Source organism: Numida meleagris, chromosome 5 (assembly GCF_002078875.1).
Source record: "Numida meleagris isolate 19003 breed g44 Domestic line chromosome 5, NumMel1.0, whole genome shotgun sequence".
Lineage (NCBI taxonomy): Eukaryota > Metazoa > Chordata > Aves > Galliformes > Numididae > Numida > Numida meleagris.
The window spans coordinates 69838029-69855652 of record NC_034413.1 but is presented as its reverse complement, the minus strand read 5'-3'; the positions used below and the strand labels follow the sequence as shown (position 1 = coordinate 69855652).

At 48.0% G+C, this 17624-nt stretch overlaps 1 long non-coding RNA gene across 4 annotated transcripts; it reads left to right on the top strand.

Moving 5' to 3' along the window:
• LOC110400448 lies at positions 13043-15844 on the top strand. Of its 4 annotated transcripts, none has more exons than XR_002439854.1 (5): positions 13043-13194; positions 13399-13463; positions 13549-13653; positions 13877-15169; positions 15268-15844. It is a non-coding gene; the product is annotated as an uncharacterized LOC110400448 (long non-coding RNA). The 4 variants fall into 4 exon arrangements; XR_002439855.1 differs by having other exon boundaries at positions 13345-13463; XR_002439852.1 differs by having other exon boundaries at positions 13043-13463.

The following is a 17624-nucleotide window of genomic DNA, read 5'->3' as shown; positions in this document are numbered from 1 at the left end:
GCTCACATCCCCCCGTTCCCCAGAACTCCCACTTCTGTCCCTTCAGTGCTCCATTTTGTTTGGGACCGCCGTCTCCCCTCGTTGCGTGCTTGCAGCTCCCTGTGTGCAGAGGGATCACTTTATGGGCTGGCTGAGCCCATTGCCCACAGCCGGGATGAAATCACCGCTTTTTATTCCATCATTACAGGCCCGTAACCAGCTCTTAGGGCAAACAGAGTGTTTTTCTCTAAATAGTTGTAAACATTAACGCAGCGCACTTTAAAAGCAAGAGCGAAGAGTGAGAAAGCACCAACCTTTGTGCCTGTTGCAGAAAGGTCCTACCCCAGCATTGCACCTCGGTCCCTTTATAGGGCCTCTGAGCAGAAAGGCTGCAGCAGAAAACTGTTGAAATTAGAATGTTTGCACACCACTGGGAGCAAGAAAGTCAAAGCCTGGGTATGCTCTGACCTGCAGTTAGGAGATGGAGAAAAAGGGAGGACAGGCCTTGGATCACATCCAACGGCATTGCCCATGATGGATGCATCTCAGGATGGGAATAGAAATATTTGGGGGGATTTTCAGTTTTCTTTTTTCTTTCATTTAGCTGAACTAAGTGATGCTCCTGTACCCGGGGACCGGTCAGGCAGCACTAGGCAGTATTTCTGTTTCAGACCTCTCTTTTATGACCTTGGTGCCTTCATTTGTCCCAGTTCCCTCTGCTTTCTGGGAGAAGGCGGCTGCCTATCACCCAAAGAGCTCTTTGTGACCGCAGTGATGTGACGACCACAGCTGTGCTGCCTGGCACATCAGCCCGGAGCCATCAACGTTTGGTCGAACTGAGCCCCAGACCTCTCAGCAGAACGTCCTCCACTGTGTTTTCCTGAAATTTGATATCCTAATTAAGGCTTTCCTCCACTTAACCACGAGGAATGTATATCACAAGCTTGCTGAGGCCACTGCCAAATGGCTTGAGCTCGGTGTTACGGGTGAAATCCCGTCCCTGCCGCTGCACGGGGCATGAGCGATGTGGTCCCTAACGAAGCAGCCAAGTGATTTGTCTGGAAGGCTGTTTCCACAGCGTGGACACCAGCAGCTCTTCTGCTTCTCCCCTTAGCAAGGGGGAGGAGGGACGGGCAGCAGGGCAGGCTCTGCGCATGCAGAAACCCCAGCGCGCATATCTTTAGGGTTAGGGCTGATGCGTGCAGGAGTGTCTGCATCTCACCAGGGCTTTGATCCAGTTGTAATTCCAGCTCCGCTCTTCAGGTCCGAACACTGCATGCGAAGCAGTGAGTTAGGATGTGACTCAGGGCAGTTTTTTGCTTTTTGGAAGCGGAATCTCCCCGCTCAGAGCGCAGCACTGCCCCACACACGTGGCTGCCACATGACCTCCTGCAGGTAAATGCAACCTAGCTATTAAGCTCCTCTCCTGGCTGCCAGATATAGGAACATCTCCTGTCAGATGGATAATTCCTGGGATTTTTACGGTTTGACACAAAAATGACATAGCTGAAGATTCGCAGCTTCCAGTTTTGTTCTACACTCTGCCTTTTCTTCTTACTTTTTTTATCGCATGTTTCTCCTGCGGTTGAGAAAATCCCATAAGGGATTTTCAACACTATTGAAATCCTAAGAGCGCACACAGCATAATCCTGCTCCTTTTTATTTCTGGAGCACAGTTTCCCATTTTGGTTAAGGGGCAGTTCATAAACACCTACAGGAGAGGTGCAACGAGAAGGTGAATGTAGACCCGCTGTGTATCTAAGATGGAAAAAATGGCCCAAACTAAAGGAGGAGAGCCCTTGGGAAATGCAAATGAAAGGTCCTGAGAGGGTGGAAGAGGTCCTGTACGCAGGCTCTGAGTTAATTGAGATAAAGAATGGGTTATTCAAAAAGCAGAAGATAAAATAGCTCTTGAGAGTGTAGTAAAGGTTTGGGGTGTGTAGGAAGTCAACTTGCAAGCAAATAGTGTTTTCATTATTTCTTTTAAAGAGAGACCCAGAAATGGGAAGCGTTTCAAATGCAGTTTAAGAACAGGAGTGCTGAGAATTCCGAATGCAGCTAGAGAAAAAGATCCTGAGATCAATGATTTGGGGAAAACTTAGAGGTGATGCGAAACTTCAGCACAATTCAGAGAAAGAAGCTGGAATGTCTTGAAAACAGCGAGAAAAGGGGAGCGCTCGGGGGAGGCGTAGGAAATGGAAAGGGAGAGGAGGTGGAAGGAATGGGAAAAGAGCGAGAAAGAGACGGCAAGAAGAGATGGAGCAGAGGACCACCCTAACGAGATTACGGGGGATTAGACAATTGAGCAGAAACCTCATTAACTGGGTGCTGACCTCTGAGCTGAGGCTGTCAGGGTGAAGCAGGAGGCGAGGCAGCGATGCCCGCTGGGATTGGGGCAGGCGGGCTGGGTGGGCACCAGATCACAGCTTGCAGTCCTTAGCGGTTCTTTGCTTTAAACAAAGCCTGAGCCCCAGATCCCAGCACAGCAGCGTGTTACAGCTGCTACAGCATTGGATTGAAGTGCACAGAAGAATACATAGTGGGATGTCTGGACCCCAGAACATCCTGAAGTTGTTTGCTTGAAAACGAAATTAAACTATCAGGGTGGATGGGCAGCTTGTCTGGGGGTGAAGATGCACCCGTGAGGTCTGGAATATTTTCTGCTACCCCTTTCCATCATGGTAGGAGGCAGAAGCTTCCCATTTCCTTGGGTCAGCTCCTTTTTCCTCTCACCCTCACGCTTCTCGCAGCAGCACCAGAGGGTGCTGTGTGCCACTGCTCAGCACAGTGCCAAGGCTCTGCCTACAGGGGAATCACCCGTAGCACAATACCTTCTTGATGCGACAGAAATTAAACTGCTCGTTAACTTAAAAAAAAAAAGTATAGCAGCTGCAAAGCACGATCATCAGCCTTTGCATTGGAAATTGAATTTTAAATGTGCAGTGGAGAAAAGACACCCTGCGTGGAGCAATCCTGCGCAGACAGCAGGAGGACTATGGCTGTGTTAATAGATTTTTACCCTCCCTGTATTTTACTATTCCATAAAACACGACGGCGTTGAATGATGCTGACTCCTGTTGTACTCATTATCGATACAATGCCCCCAGAGGTTTGGAGGAACTGATTCAAGGGGTAGTGCCGGGAGAAGAAGGCCCGGGTCTGAGCAGGAGATCCCACCCCAAGCTGCCCCGCGTGCCCAGCAATGAGGTCTCCTCCTCAGCACGGTGACTGCGGAGACCCATTCATCGCAAGTGTCCACACAATAATGGAATAGATGTAAGGCATTTCCTGTACCAATCCACTCACTGTTAACTATGTGCACGTGACACTGACAAAGCCATCGTTATCCTGGAGGTGAAGCCTTTTTGGGAAAACATTAGCTTGTGTTTGGGAGATCTGCTGCAAGCGGGGAATTGGGGCTTCTGTGAAGAGTGGATGTGCTGGGAATTGTGCTGGGGGCACGGAGCTGGAGCTCGGAGCATGTAATGGATAATTGGAAACTCTCTGCCCATGTGGAAATCTGATTTTGCCAGGAGTTCCCAGGAGTTTGGAAAGCAGAGGTCCTGGGGAAGTTCAGCAGCATGCTTTTGTGTAACATGGGATAAGAAACACATGCGAGGCTGGAGGAGAGGATTAATGCATGCATATGAGCTACTGTAGGAGAACACCAATTACTGGAAAATTACATTTTCCAGGAGACTAAAGTAATCTTTTTACCCACATTGCAAACATATTGTAAATGTGCTTTGAAATGTTATGACTTCAAAAAGTGCATTTTAAAAGTAAAAAACCCGTGGCACCGGGAGTGCTTCCTTCATGTTTTCGCACATCCATCACTGCATAACCAACGGCAGCAGCCAGGGGACATGGTTGCTGCTTCAGTGCAGGAAATGGAAACCAGAAGGTGACGGGGGCTGGGCTGGGAGGCTGAGGACGGGGAGACAGGCAGGTGTCCCCCCTGGTATTTATTCCCCTCCCTTTTACCGCTGGTTGGAGGAGTGAAGAACGGGGAACACAAAACGACACTTTTCCACCCAAAGCTTTGCTGCTTGTAGAGTGTAGCCCCCAAAGAGTGTTCGTGTCCCCATGCCCTGCTCCCAAGGGTCAGCAGTGCCCGTGCAGGGGTGGCACTGGAGGAGGTCGGGGCATGCTTCCATCTGCCCTTCTGCACAGTGTGTTGGCTGCCCTCGCTCCAGCTGAGCCATAAATTGCTTTAAGGGTAAGCTGTAAGGGTAAGCTCTCTGGGAAGGAATGTGCGAGCTGTTAAAGGGCTTTGGGGGATATAAACCAGAGCAAAACCGAAGCTCTCAGGCTGCTGAGAGCAGGGCTTGCCGCAAGGGTACTGCTCCCCATGAACATGATATGCTGAGCAGAACCATTCCTGGGTTAGAGGATACAACAAGGGGAAACACTGAGCAAATCAGTCTGCAAAAAACTACTAATCCTTGTGTGCTGGAGGAATGCGAACCATTCCTGCGAATATTTGGGAGGGCTGGTTGCATGGGCACTGTTTTTGCTGTGTTTGGGGCCCATCTGCAAATGAAGCGGTGCAAGGTCAGAGCCTGAGGCCCTCCCAGCACAGCAGGATGGCTCTGCATTGTGGCAATGGTTTGGGAATTCTTAGCAAGGCAGAGCAGCAACCTGTCCTGGCAGTGGAAGACTTGGAAAAACAGGAATCTGTAATGCCTGACTGTGTTTTCAGTGCAATTTGTCCATCTCCGTGAGGCTGACGGTTACAGTTCCGAGCTGCTCAGGTGCTCACCCTCCTCACCCTTCGTGCGTGTGGCTCCAGGGGAAGTGCCCAACCTGCCCCTCTTCAGCGGCCACAAACATCTCATTAAAAATAATTAAGAAAGTGCCCCTCAAGGATGGCTCCTGGCACTTCTCCTGAGCACCCCAGGGCCGTGCAGGTTGGGGGAGCCCCTTGGATGTCTGCAGCCACCTGTGCGCTATCGGGGCTGCTGTGCCTCCCCCAGCCCCTGCTGAGCTGCACACAGATCCCGCTCTTCATTTAGCATAGTCTAATTAATGTGAGAATAATTTGCAGAGGAGGAACTCACTGCTGTGCCAGGGGAGAGGGGATTGCTGGGCACCGCATTCAGTGCACGTGAAAGCTGCTTGGGGAGCTGGGGAAGCTGCAGCTTAAATCACTGCTGGGGTTTTGCAAAGCACTCTGCTCGGAGGGTCCCAGATTTGTATAAAGTGTTTAAATATTAATTGGGAAACAGCCGGCAGCGCAGGTGTTCTTCCTCCTCTCTCTTCCCATGCCTCCCTCGTGGGGCTGCTCTCCTCCGACTATCCGAGCATTTCCGACAGCATTCGGCTGCATGCAGTCAGCTGGGAGGGCTGCAGGACGTGCGTCTGAGCACAAAGGAAATGTGCAAAGGTAGGGACAGGGAAGAGCTTGCTCTGGGCTCTGGTGTGGCTCCTGAGCCCTATGCACTGTGCTTGCGAATGCTCTCAGTGACCCAGGTGAGCAAAAAGAGGAACATCCCGGCTGCACCTAACAGAGCTGCTCGTCTTGATTAAGTAATCACAGCTCCACTGGTCAGAATCAGCACAATTATAATTGTATAGCATCAGAGAACAACAGAATGGCTTGGATTGGAAAGGACCTTAAAGATCATAGTACCATGGAATGGTTGGGTTGGAAGGGCCTTAAAGATTATAGAACTGTGGAATGGTTGGGATGGAGAAGGCCTTAAAGATCACAGAACCGTGGAATGGTTGGGTTGGAAGGGTCCTTAAAGATCATAGAACTGCGGAATGGTTGGGTTGGAAGGGCCTTAAAGATTATAGAACTGTGGAATGGTTGGGTTGGAAGAGTCCTTAAAGATCGTAGAACTGTGGAATGGTTGGGATGGAAAAGGCCTTAAAGATCACAGAACTGTGGAATGGTTGGGTTGGAAGGGGCCTTAAAGATCATAGAACTGTGGAATGGTTGGGTTGGAAGGGGCCTTAAAGATGCTCACCTTAAATATCGAGGTGAAGCTCTGTGAGTGCACGGTGGGGAGTCATGCATTGATCTGACATTGATGTATTGAATGCACGCTGGTGGTTCCTTTGGAAAAGGGCCATCATCTATGTGGAATATCAGTATATCCACCCATACACTGTTAGCTGAATATCTGTATATCAACCCACAAACTGTCAGCAACACCTGCGTGGGCCAGCACTGCAGAGCAAAGCCCATGCACCACCGCAGAGTGGATTCCCACCCTGCCTGAACCCAGTCCCTGTGCTCGGGCTCAGCATCCCATTTCACCCCATCCAGGGTCACCATTGGCCCCAACCTCCTGCAGGAAGAAGCAGCTCCCCTGTTGGGAGCAGCCCTGTGGCTCCAGCACACGGTGAGTAGCGCTTCCCATTTGGCTTTGAAGAAGAAGAAGGAGGCAGGATACTCTCCTTAGGTTGAAAGAAATACCATCAAATAGTTTAAAATTCGTTTTGATCCCCGACTGCCTTGACAGTGTTAATTGTTTTCCCCTTTTTTTTCTGAAATCTCAGTCAGCTGCAAACCCCTTTCAGCAGGAGCTGCTTCGACACTGGGAAAGCCGCACGCGCTCCCCTCCGGGCTGATATCTGAGCGTGCTTGGAGCGAGGCTGCACCAGGAGAGATGGATTCCAGATGTTTGCATGTCACGTGGGAGCGGCTGATTTTACAAGCAAGAGAGTTCCCTGAGTATCTGATTTTGGCAGCGATCTCCACTTTTGTCTAAAGAGAAACTGCACAGGATGTTAGAAAGCACGAGACAAGCAGTATTCTTAGGTCCCGTGTTTTTCCCGTGTTCGACAATCTCTGACCCTGCGTGTGACTGTCCAGGAGCAAGTTAGAATCATAGAACCATGGAATCGTTAAGGCTGGAGAAGACTTCTAAGATCCCCAAGTCACAACCCCAACACCACCATGCCCACTGCCCACGTCCCTCAGTGCCACATCCCCACAGCTCTGGGACACCCCCAGGGATGGTGAACCCCCACTCCCTGGGCAGCTGTGCCAGTGCCTGACTGCTCTTTGGAGAAGGAATGGTTCCTAATATCCAACCTGAACCCAGCTTGAGTTAGAGGCAGCTGGTGCCCAGCCCACACCATTGCTTCCCTGGAGCCCATCAGCTGCTGCAAGCAGTCAGCGGTGTGTGCAAAACGAAGCAGCAGGAGCTCACTTCATAGAAACGGGGCTTGTAGCCCTGAAGGGGCCCTTGTGAGAAAGGCACGTTAACCGAGCAATTCTTCTCTCTGCATTTATGTAATGTTAGCTGTAATATGAGACATTAAAAAAAAAAAATCAATTATTTGACAAAGAAATAAACCTAGGAGAATAATGTTTGCTCAATATATCACTTCCTTGAATGAAATTCATTTTGCCAGGGCCAAGGCATTAAAAATACATTAAAATATTTCAATATAAATAGAATGAGTGGGTTTTACATTCTTCCCAAACCGCAAATTCGTAACTTCATTTGCATAGGAACTTCTTCTGAGTTCTTTGATCACTATTGTAACCGAGTGCACATAAAAGGAGCATGCAGAAAATAAATGCAAAAAAGTAGAACTGTTGAAAGGAAAAATGTGAATCATGGATAACAGAAACCAGAGACAGTGCAGCAGTGCACAGGTCAGGGCTGATTGCTCTTCACAGCATGGTTCTGGAACTCAAGCAAGACTGTCCTGATGTTTTATAGGCGTTGAGCTCTTGGCTGTCTCACGCTCCTGGGCCAGCCCCAGGTAAGCAGGGAGTGGAGAAACTGCACTGTAGAGCAGCTTTGGGCAAGACTGTTCCTGGCCGCTGGGCTGTTTGCATGCTGCTGGCACTGCAGGGAAAGGCCACTGGTGTAAATGCTGCACAGCTGGGATCCAAAACATCTTATGTATGGTAACATGAGTGATGATTTCTTGCACTGGCAGAACAGAAAAATGAACCTTCTGGTTCCTCGTCTGTGGGAAGACGGGCCAGATCTGCTCTTTGTATTCTTGTGCCTGCATTGGGTATGAACAGGAGCAGCAGTTTTTTGTTGGAGAGGAATGGGTCTTGCATGGAGGTGTTTTTTCTGTGTAATTCCTTCAAAGGCAGAAGAGTTTCTCAACCACATCCTTTGCTGGTGAAAATCACCAAACCTCTTGTAAATGGTGTGTACCAGTGAGGTGCAGCCTCTGAGCATCCCTGCTGCTCCATCCGCTCTTCTGTGTCATATGAAAACCACAAAATCCAGCCATCATTCTTTACATTGCAGTTGATTTACATTCTATTGCATGTATTTTAAAAACAACTGTATGGGAATAGAGTTCTGCTCAGAAATGGAGCCAGGACGGGAGATGCAGCACCTTCCATCATGGTAGCACATCCATCGCTATAGCATCTTCCATCATGGTAGCATGTCCATCATTGTAGCACCTCCCATCATGAGAGTACCTTCTATGTTGGTGTTGGAGAATATCAGGGGTCCAAGAGCAGAACGATGCAAGTATAATATAAGACAGATCAGACAGAAGCTTTGTTAACTGTGGCCACAGTGAGAGAACACTAGGGCAGAATTTGCTCCTTTGCCTTCCACCGTGGCAGCACCTCCCATTGTGATAGAGCAGCAATGTTGGCATTGGCAGCCAGTAATGCAGACACGTACCAGCCCAAAGCAAGGTAAGGTTGGGAGGAAGATGCTTTCAGACACAGCATTTGCTCTGACTTTATCTTCTAGTACATAGGTTTTATTCCAAAATAAAAAGGATTTATTCAACCTGAAAATTGTATCCCTGCTTGTATTGCCTGCGATGGCCTTAAGGGAATAGTACAGACAGGAGGTGAGGGCGGGAGACAAAATGAAGTGTGCGTGTAAAAAATAGGTAAAACAATGAATAACATAGAGGATGTCAACTTGATTTTTAGAGATTGTTGTAATGTCTCTGTCCCAGGATATTTGGGGAACGGGAAGACAAAGTGAGAAACATGCTTTGAGGTATTTTTCCTGTCACCTTGTTAAAGGAACTGATTTATGACATACACTTGAACTAGATGGGGCTAGTTTTATTTTGTGTTTGATAAAGTGTGGCATTTTAGATATCAGAAGGGGATAAGGCAGATAAGGAAAATCTCAGGCGTCCTTATTTTTTGCTTTTTAAAAAAAATGTGTTAGAGTAAGAGAGAGTTATGTGAACGGGGAAGCAAAGTAATTAAAGCGAGCAGAAGAAGGATCTTTCTTTAGAGTAAAATGCAGTAATTTGAAGCCTAACATACCATCTGATGCTGTTAGGAAGGAGTGCTCAGCATGCACGCATGTAAATAACTAGAATATCGTGTATCTTAGTAAGCAGCTAAAGAATGGATAGCACGCTCCTTGCTTTAGAATACAAACCTATATAGGTATATATGTCACTGTGTGTCCAAGCATCTTCCACAAACATGTTGTTGCCTTGTTATCCATCCTTTGGGCCCTATAGCTCTTTGATCCCTTGTAACATTCAAGGATTATTTTCTTCTTTTTATTGTTTTGCTGCTTTGGTGGCATGTGTAAACAGTGTCATGCTTATCTCAATGGCCTCAAGAACCTGTAGCAAAAAAAAATCATACTGCTGTGTTATCAGTGTTTTATCACTTTTGAGCACAACAGCTATGAAGATACAAGACAAAAAATGCACCCAGCTGAAATCCTGGAGAGATTTTGCCTGTGTAGGCAGGGTCACACTTTGGGTGAGCATTGGGAAAACCAAAGTGCTAGACTCCATGCCCAGTTTTTCACCCAGAGAACAGGAGCAGGAATATCACTGGCTGGTGATGCTGAGCTGCATGCTCCTCAGTTCATGGAACTCAGCACGCCATGGGCTCCAGATGGAAAGATGCATCCTCGGGGCATTGAATAACATGAAATTCTGCACCGACACAGTGAAGGTCACGTTCACCCAACCTAACATTTCACGGGCAGCTCAGTGTTGAGAAAGTCAAAAATTGGGCAGCTTGTGCGGTTGGACTTGATGATCTTTAAGGTCTTTTGCAACCTGAGCAATGCTATGATTCTAAAGAAAATGCCTTCTGGGCAACAAGTTCAAGAAAGTGGGTGTTTGCTGAAAAAATCACTGGTTGATGACAGGAGAGCAGAAGGGTGATGGCGTGTTCATATAAGGTGGGAAAAAGCCATCACAATTATCTGTCTAGCCTGGACTCTTGTGTAAAATGGGCCTGGGGACCTCTCGGTTTGAACTGAAGCTTTAGGTCTAGAAGAATATAGCACCTCTTCAAATCAGAAGATTTCTCAGTGGTTGTTTCAGCGGTTAATAACCTGCACCGTTAAAAACGTGCTTTTAATTTTAGCCTGAATTTGAATCTTGCAGGCATTGGGTTGCGTGCGCTTTCATCTGCCTGGCTGGGGAGCCCTCTATTATCGCATTTAAATTCCTGCCGTAATTAGAGGCTGTGAGTGGATTGTCTCTTCACTCTCTTTTTAAGGAAAACAAATGGAATTTCCAGCATCGTTCATTACCCAGCGAGCTCCTTCAGCATCCTGTGGCTCTCCTCTGAAACTGCTCTGATTTAACGATTCCCATCGAGACCCATGGATGGCACCAAGAAAAGAGCCCCCTCCACCCATGGCACTTAGCAAAAATGCTTCTTTAGAAATTATTTCTGCATGAACACATGAAGATTTTTGCCCCAGTGCTATTGCTCGGTGGCCACAATGGCTCAGATAACACAACCCACGTTTGCCCACCCAGTTATATGTGACATATGATGTATGGCAGCCAGACACAGGATGAGCCAGGCTCTACTTCTTTCCTCTCCAAGGGATACATACTCATTTTGCCAGGGAGGAAATTTGGGCATAAAATGGTGAGAGCTATCTGCATCCCTCACACAGGTGCACTCTAATTTTTATGACGAACTAGCTAAGTGTCTCGGCATAATGCTTTTTTATGGAGATGAAGCTACAGAACAAACATTGCAGAGTAATCCCCATTGAAAACAGGGAGGTAGAAAGTTTCTCATTGCAAGGTGTTTTGGGGCCATTCTGGCAGGTTTTTCTATACGACCTATGGAGAAATCTTGCTGTGCTGTGTGCAGTCCTGCTCCGGTCTTAGCAACACGGAGTTACCCTGGCTCGCGCTGAGAGCATCACGTTGGCTTGTGCTTGAAAATGCAGATGGTGCTATTAAAAACAAAAGTGACTAAAAGTAAGGAAATGCATTCAATTAAAATGAAGCCTCTCAAGCTGGCTTTGATATGATGATACAAGCTGATTTTTGATTGCAGCTCTTTCATCCCAGCGGTAACACAGGGAAGCGCAGGGATTTCGGAGCCTCTGGGGCGGCCGCTCGGCGCACCGGGACCAAGTGGATTTAGGACAAGCAGAGCTCAGGCCTTTGTGTTCATGCAGGAAAATTAATGAGGATGCTCTACCTCCACACAAGCAGCAGCCCACAAACTCCGAGCAAGTGCAACGCTTGGTAAATAAGACACCCACTGCAGCTGCGGAGCATTCCTTTCATTTCTGGCATCTAAAGCAAAGATATTTTTTTTGTTAGCAAGGATCCACTGCTTTCTTCACACAACAAAATCACAGCGCAAACTGACCCCGTGCTGGTTCTTATTGACCTGACTGTCTGTGATGTTGCATCCCCTGCAGCACTTAGCACCTGGCCTGGTTGCAGTGTGCCCATGGGGCTTCTCCAGAGGCATGTGAATCAAGAAGTGATGTCCACCTGGAACTGTAGGCGCTGAACCTCCTGTTCTTACATCCTAGTGTTAAATGGTTCAAGACTAGCGTGGATGTGGCACTGAGGGACATGGATAGTGGGCCTGGTGGGGATGAGTTGACCATTGGACTTGGTGATTTTAGAGGTCATTTCCAGTCTTAATGATTCTATGAGTTTTGGGGAAGAGCAACTGCTAGTGGGAGGTCTTGCAAGAAAATCCTCTCCCTCGAATGTGGCTGCATGGTTTACAACATCTGCAGGCCAATGGGAACGTAAGTGGAAAATAATGAAATGTGGAGTTGTATATTTTCATCTGTCATCAGTGCTAGAATTTCCATTCAAGGAAAAGGGCTTCAGAGAGTTAAGCAATGCAAAATAATAGATGGTGGAAAAAAACCCACAACCTCTGCCCTCAGGTGCTGAACAAGAGCCAGTGGTACCAAGGGAAGCACTACTTATGTTGTGGGCGTTTGTCTCCAAGCCCAGACCTTGTATTGTGTTTTGGTTATTCCAAATACTCAGCAGGGAGAAGGACATTTTCCAGGCACTCCATGCCCTATGTGAACACAAAGAAAGAAAATGCAAAGCCTGGAGCGAATTCCTGGGCTGGATTGACTGGAGAAGAGCTGGCTGTACAGGGTGGGGTGGTGGAGGAGAACTGGGGGATGTCAGAAGGCTCTGGAAGCTCAGTTCTGGTTCAGCAGTCAGGGATTGCAGGACATGGAGTCTTTCTTCTAATGATTGATTCAGGTTGGATATTAGGAATAATTTCTTCTCCAAAGAGCGGTCGGGCACTGGCACAGCTGCCTAGGGAGTGGGGGGTCTCTGTCCCTGGGGGTGTCCCGGAGCTGTGGGGATGTGGCACTGAGGGACGTGGGCAGTGGGCATGGTGGGATGGGGTTGGGGTTAGGGTTGGAGATCCGAGAGGGCTTTTCCAAGCTTAACAATTCTAGGATTCTATGATTATGAGTAATACATCAGGGAGGACCCCAAAAACAGAGCTTGAGCACCAGGCAGAGAGGAGAAGCCACAGGGTTGTGTTAGAGCCAACAAGGGGAGTGTTACAGCCCAGGGTGTGAAAACAGAGAGAAAATAAAAATATGGGCTACACCCCAAACTGCAAAGAAATGAGGAGAAATCAGAAAAAGCATAACGTCCCAGGGGTTGATCGCAGGGAAGTTGGACTAGACAGCCTTTAAAGGTCCCTTCCAACTCAAGCAATTCTATGATGCTATGATAAAGGAAAGGTGCTGGGAAGGCCAGGAGTCCAGGCAGGTGCCTGTGCTGCGCGCTGGCTTACAGGAGCACGCTGCTGCTTCCCCTGGATCGGGTTTGTATTGTTAGTAACACAAACCCCACATTTTATTCACACTGCAGCGTAAACAATACAGCTATTTATGCAGCGACGTGTAGGCGTTCCTGTTCCTCAGCAAACAGAACGAGCCCGCAGTGAGGAGGTTGGATTGCTGCAACCCGAGGTGAGCGCGGTGCGTTGAGACCCCGACAGAAGACGTGTCACCGAGCTGTCCTCGCGGGGTGAGCACACGGCGTTATTGACATAGTACAGATCGCTACCGCGTGTTGTAGCAGAGCTTAGAAGGATTTACCAGGGGAGAAAAAAGCTTTTCCTTTTAATAATTGATTTGTTATAAATAATGCATTAAGAAATGCTGCTTTGATTTAAAGCCCGTGGTGTTAATGCATGCTAAATTCTGGTGTACTTGACGGCAATAAATCCAGGGAATCCTGCACGTTCACATCCTGGCTGTCTGGAGCAGAAAGCTGCGTGTCCGAGGCTGCAACAGGTAACAGGGCACAATGGCTAACTGTGCCCGTGGCTGTTACAGCTCCCAGTGATTGCACACACTTTGTTCTCTGCTGCCCTCCCAGCCCAGCAAAGCCGTGCATAGAGAGAACCAGCATCCCTTGAGCAGCCAGCATCCTGCTCCTCCTCCAGCAGCTGGATGTGTCCTGCACCCACACGGCTGGGACAAAGTAAAATGGATGAGAGAATGTGAGAAAGTGCCTTACACTTTTCCAAACACCCTCTCGAAAGCTGTTTTCTCATGAAAAATAAGTCTCTTTTTTATTACTCATACTTTGACCGCGGCAGATCTCTGGCTGTGGCAGCAACCATCGACAGAAATGTGTCAGCACAGATTCTGAGTCAGCTCTGGCCCTGAATTTACACAGCATCTTCTCATGCATTTTGTTGCAGGGCCGACTCACGTGGTGTGCTGAGTGTGAGCAGACGGAGCCGCCACGCTGGGGGCACAACACCCATCAAAATGCTTCGAATTGTTAAAATATTTTGTGGCTGAGGCCTCTTCTGCGTCCTGGTGTGTGGCAGGGTGGAATAAACTTGAGCGTTAGAAGGAAGCAGAGGGGACTTTTCTGTTTTTATCCTGTTTTGACCTAACGATGCTGGGATCTGTCTGTGCTGCTGGCTGCAAAGCACCAGCCTGGGAACCTCTGATGCTGAGTTTCTAAGAGATGCCATATTCTCACACAGTGGTTGGAATAGATTGTCATCACCTGAAACTTCATTTTGAAGTCATTTGACTTAAAACCTTCTCTTTTCTCAGCTTACAGCCTCCTGTGATGTTACAGTACAGCTTCCCTTCCCGATACCCAGAGCTGACAAGACTTTAATTTCTAATTTCAAAAACCAAGAGATAACAGTTATTCTTGGAGAATGTGCTTGGCTTTAAGCTTTTAAGATTTTCTTGTCGCAGGGGCCCAAAGCTGAACACAGCGGTGGTAGATGTGGCAGTTGGGGACGTGGTCAGTGGACATGGTGGGGTTGGGTTGGGGTTGGACTTGTCATCTTAGAGGTCTTTCCCAGCCTTAATTATTCTGTGGTTCTATGATTCTGTGATTCCATGATTCTATGACTTCTTTGTACAGAGTGAGAAAGGAAAAAAATGAATGTTTTCATTTCGAAGAGGCTTTTCTGTCAAACATGGGAACACTTCTCTCAACATCAGTTCAGCGAATGAACTCCTCATCTCCACACTCACATCATTTGTAAATGCTGGTTTGAGGCTGACATTGTCCCATCCTGCTCTGGCTATGGGATAGCCCCTACCAGGCCCTGCAGCTCTGGGTCCCCCTCCCCATCCCAAAATTTCAAAGCTGGCAGTTCCTGACCACAACCGGCTCCACTTAAAGCCTTCCCCACGGACTGAAATAACTTGAAGGAACAAACAGCAGAAACCTGATCCCACAGCCTGAGGTCCGACCATGTAATTTCCATTGGAGATCAGCTCTGGGGACCCGTGGTCCCAGGGGATGTCTGTAATGGTCTCACTATTGATTAAAGGCGAAGCAGTGTCCACACTGAGACCCACAGCAGGAAACCACCCTGTTGCTGCTTTAGGGCTGCAAATACCAGAGCGATCCCCCAACCCATGCATGCATTAGCACTGGGAGGGGGGCACCCTGAGCTGTATTTATAGAAGAAGAGCCTTTTTCCTAACATAGCAGAGGAGCTGACCTCGTCTCTGTGCAGGTACCACTATAAATAATGAGACGTATAATATTTCCACAGCTGCACGCTGCCAGATGGCTCCGCTTTTTTAGGCTTAAAACAACTTCCTTCCTTTGCAGGGAGACAAGTCAGCCCTGTCAGGTCCTGCAAACACGGCCCTCCCAGAGGAGACGCGACCCACAGCCCCAGCTGTGAACCTGGGGGAGAAGAAACATCCCAGTGCCGGGCAGTGCATGGGAATGGCCCCTTCCTCCGTGTGCCGACAGATGTGGTGTGAATGCGTGCTGTCTATAGCACAACAGCAGAGTCAGCACCACCCAGCAGACCCTCTCTGTGGATGGGTGACATCCTGGTGGCTTTGGCCAAGCACTGAGGTGATGCTTGGTGCCCACCCTGACCCCATGTGAGTGCCAAGCACAGGGCATGGTGTGTGGTGCATGGGACGTGGAGCACGGTGCAAGGTGCATGGTGCATGGTGCACATTGCTCTCCCACCAGCTGCCCTCCAGCTATTCCTGCTGCAAACTCCTGGCAAGTAAGAACCAGGATTTCTGATTCCTGCTGCCATGGGCAGGAAGGCATGGCCATAGAAATTACTGGTGTTTGGGCTTTTTTGGACCCCCCTCACACTCTGTAATAAATGTTAAATCACTGGAAGACTTTCCTGTTTAAACAGCTCTGGATGCATCTCTGCCTGTATTATGATACATTTCCATGTTATTATATATTCCCAGATGTCATTCCCAGAGCTTTACAAGCTGCTCCAGATCTCAGGCTGCATTTCCCACCCAGCTGCCATGGGAGCATGCCACCGGGGTGAATAATTCACCAATTTTCAGAACACAGGCCTTTACAAACCTCCCTGTGACTGCACCAGGCACTGTGGAATAGTAAGAAAAAGACTATTTTTAAAATAAATCCAGACAACTTACATCTCTTCTCTCCTCAGCTCTACCTGCTCTCCTTGTTTCAGACTGAATTCAAGCCGGGGAAGCAGTGAAAATCTATAGCAGAAAATAAAGCATAATGATCTTCTGAGGTTACGTTCGGCTTCGAGTTACTGGGCAATATATCAATAAGCTGTTTGTTTAGAATTTATTTAATTTCCGCAGCCCCTCTCAGCTGTGTTCAGTTCTGGAGGCTCAGCTGAAGAAAATCAAAGAGGCGGAGTGGTGCAAAGTGCAGAAATGCCTTTGGGACCGTGGGCAGCTGCCCCAAACCTGGGGGTGGGGTGGACTGGGCTGCGAGCTGATGGGTTTGGGGGCATAAAACGTGATTTGGGACAACGTGCTTTCTCATCTTAATTAGTATAAATGCAAATAAACCCCTGGAAGCAGCCCTTGGTTTAATCTCTTGCAATCTATGCAGTGTTCTGTGCATCAATCTCAGGCGGGCATTCCTGGGGCTGGGCGGAATGAATCCCGAATGCTGACATTTGTTTTGACACATCATCTCCCCGCATCCCTGCCCTGCACAGCCATGTCTTCAGCTCTTTACACGCCGCACCTGGGTCTGCACGTCTGAGATTGGAGCTGAGGTCATTAACCAAGTATGTGAACTGCCTATTTTCAAATGAATAGCACATGTACTCAATCTCTGGGCTCTCGGGCATAAGTTCAAAAAAATAGAGATATAAAACTGGGGTGATTTACTGGGCCTTTTCTAGGCTGGAATGATTAATTGTCTGATTTACTGGTTCTTTTTTTTTTTTTATGTTGAAACTGATGTGAGAAAATTAAAGGGAGTGTAGTGAAACTGGTTATCTCAAATGCCTTTGTCGTACTGCTAAGTAGAAAAAAAAGATACTCTGATGAATATATGTTAGATATTAACCTTCTGATTCCTTTCTATGTGGCAAGGAAAGCTGCAAGCTGCGTTCACTTGATGTTCACCAGCTCTGTGTTAAATGCACAAGGGATGCAGTTCACCATTGTGGGCAAATAAATGGGTTAAATCATCTTTTTATGCAACCAGGAATGGGCAGAACAGGGAAAAAAAGCCCAAGGCAGTGGACCCCAAGAGAGGACAGCAGTGGTGCTGCTGCGAGTAAGCAGCTCTGGGGAAACCTGGGTGCAGCACAGCGGGGCCAGAAACGTGGGGCAGTAGGCCATGGGAGCAGGGTTCTTACTGTCACCTCTAATATATGGACTGCGACAGGCAGGATATTAAAAATAAATGCTTACACAGCCAGGTCAGCCTCATGTTCTGCTTAATCCGACGGAAGGCCAGGTTAGGGAAAAGTATTGATTTCCAAGGCAAAGGGGGGAAAAAGCTGAGTTACTAAAATATACTGTAAGATATCGAGTGCTTTTGTCCTTTGGGATTGCTCTTGCCCTTTTGCATTAGTTTTGGGGTTGCTGTGTAGCACCTCGATATTCACCAGAATCATAGAACCATGGAATGGTTGGGTTGGAAGGGACCTTAAAGATCATAGAACCACAGAATGGTTGGGTTGGAAGGGACCTTAAAGATCATAG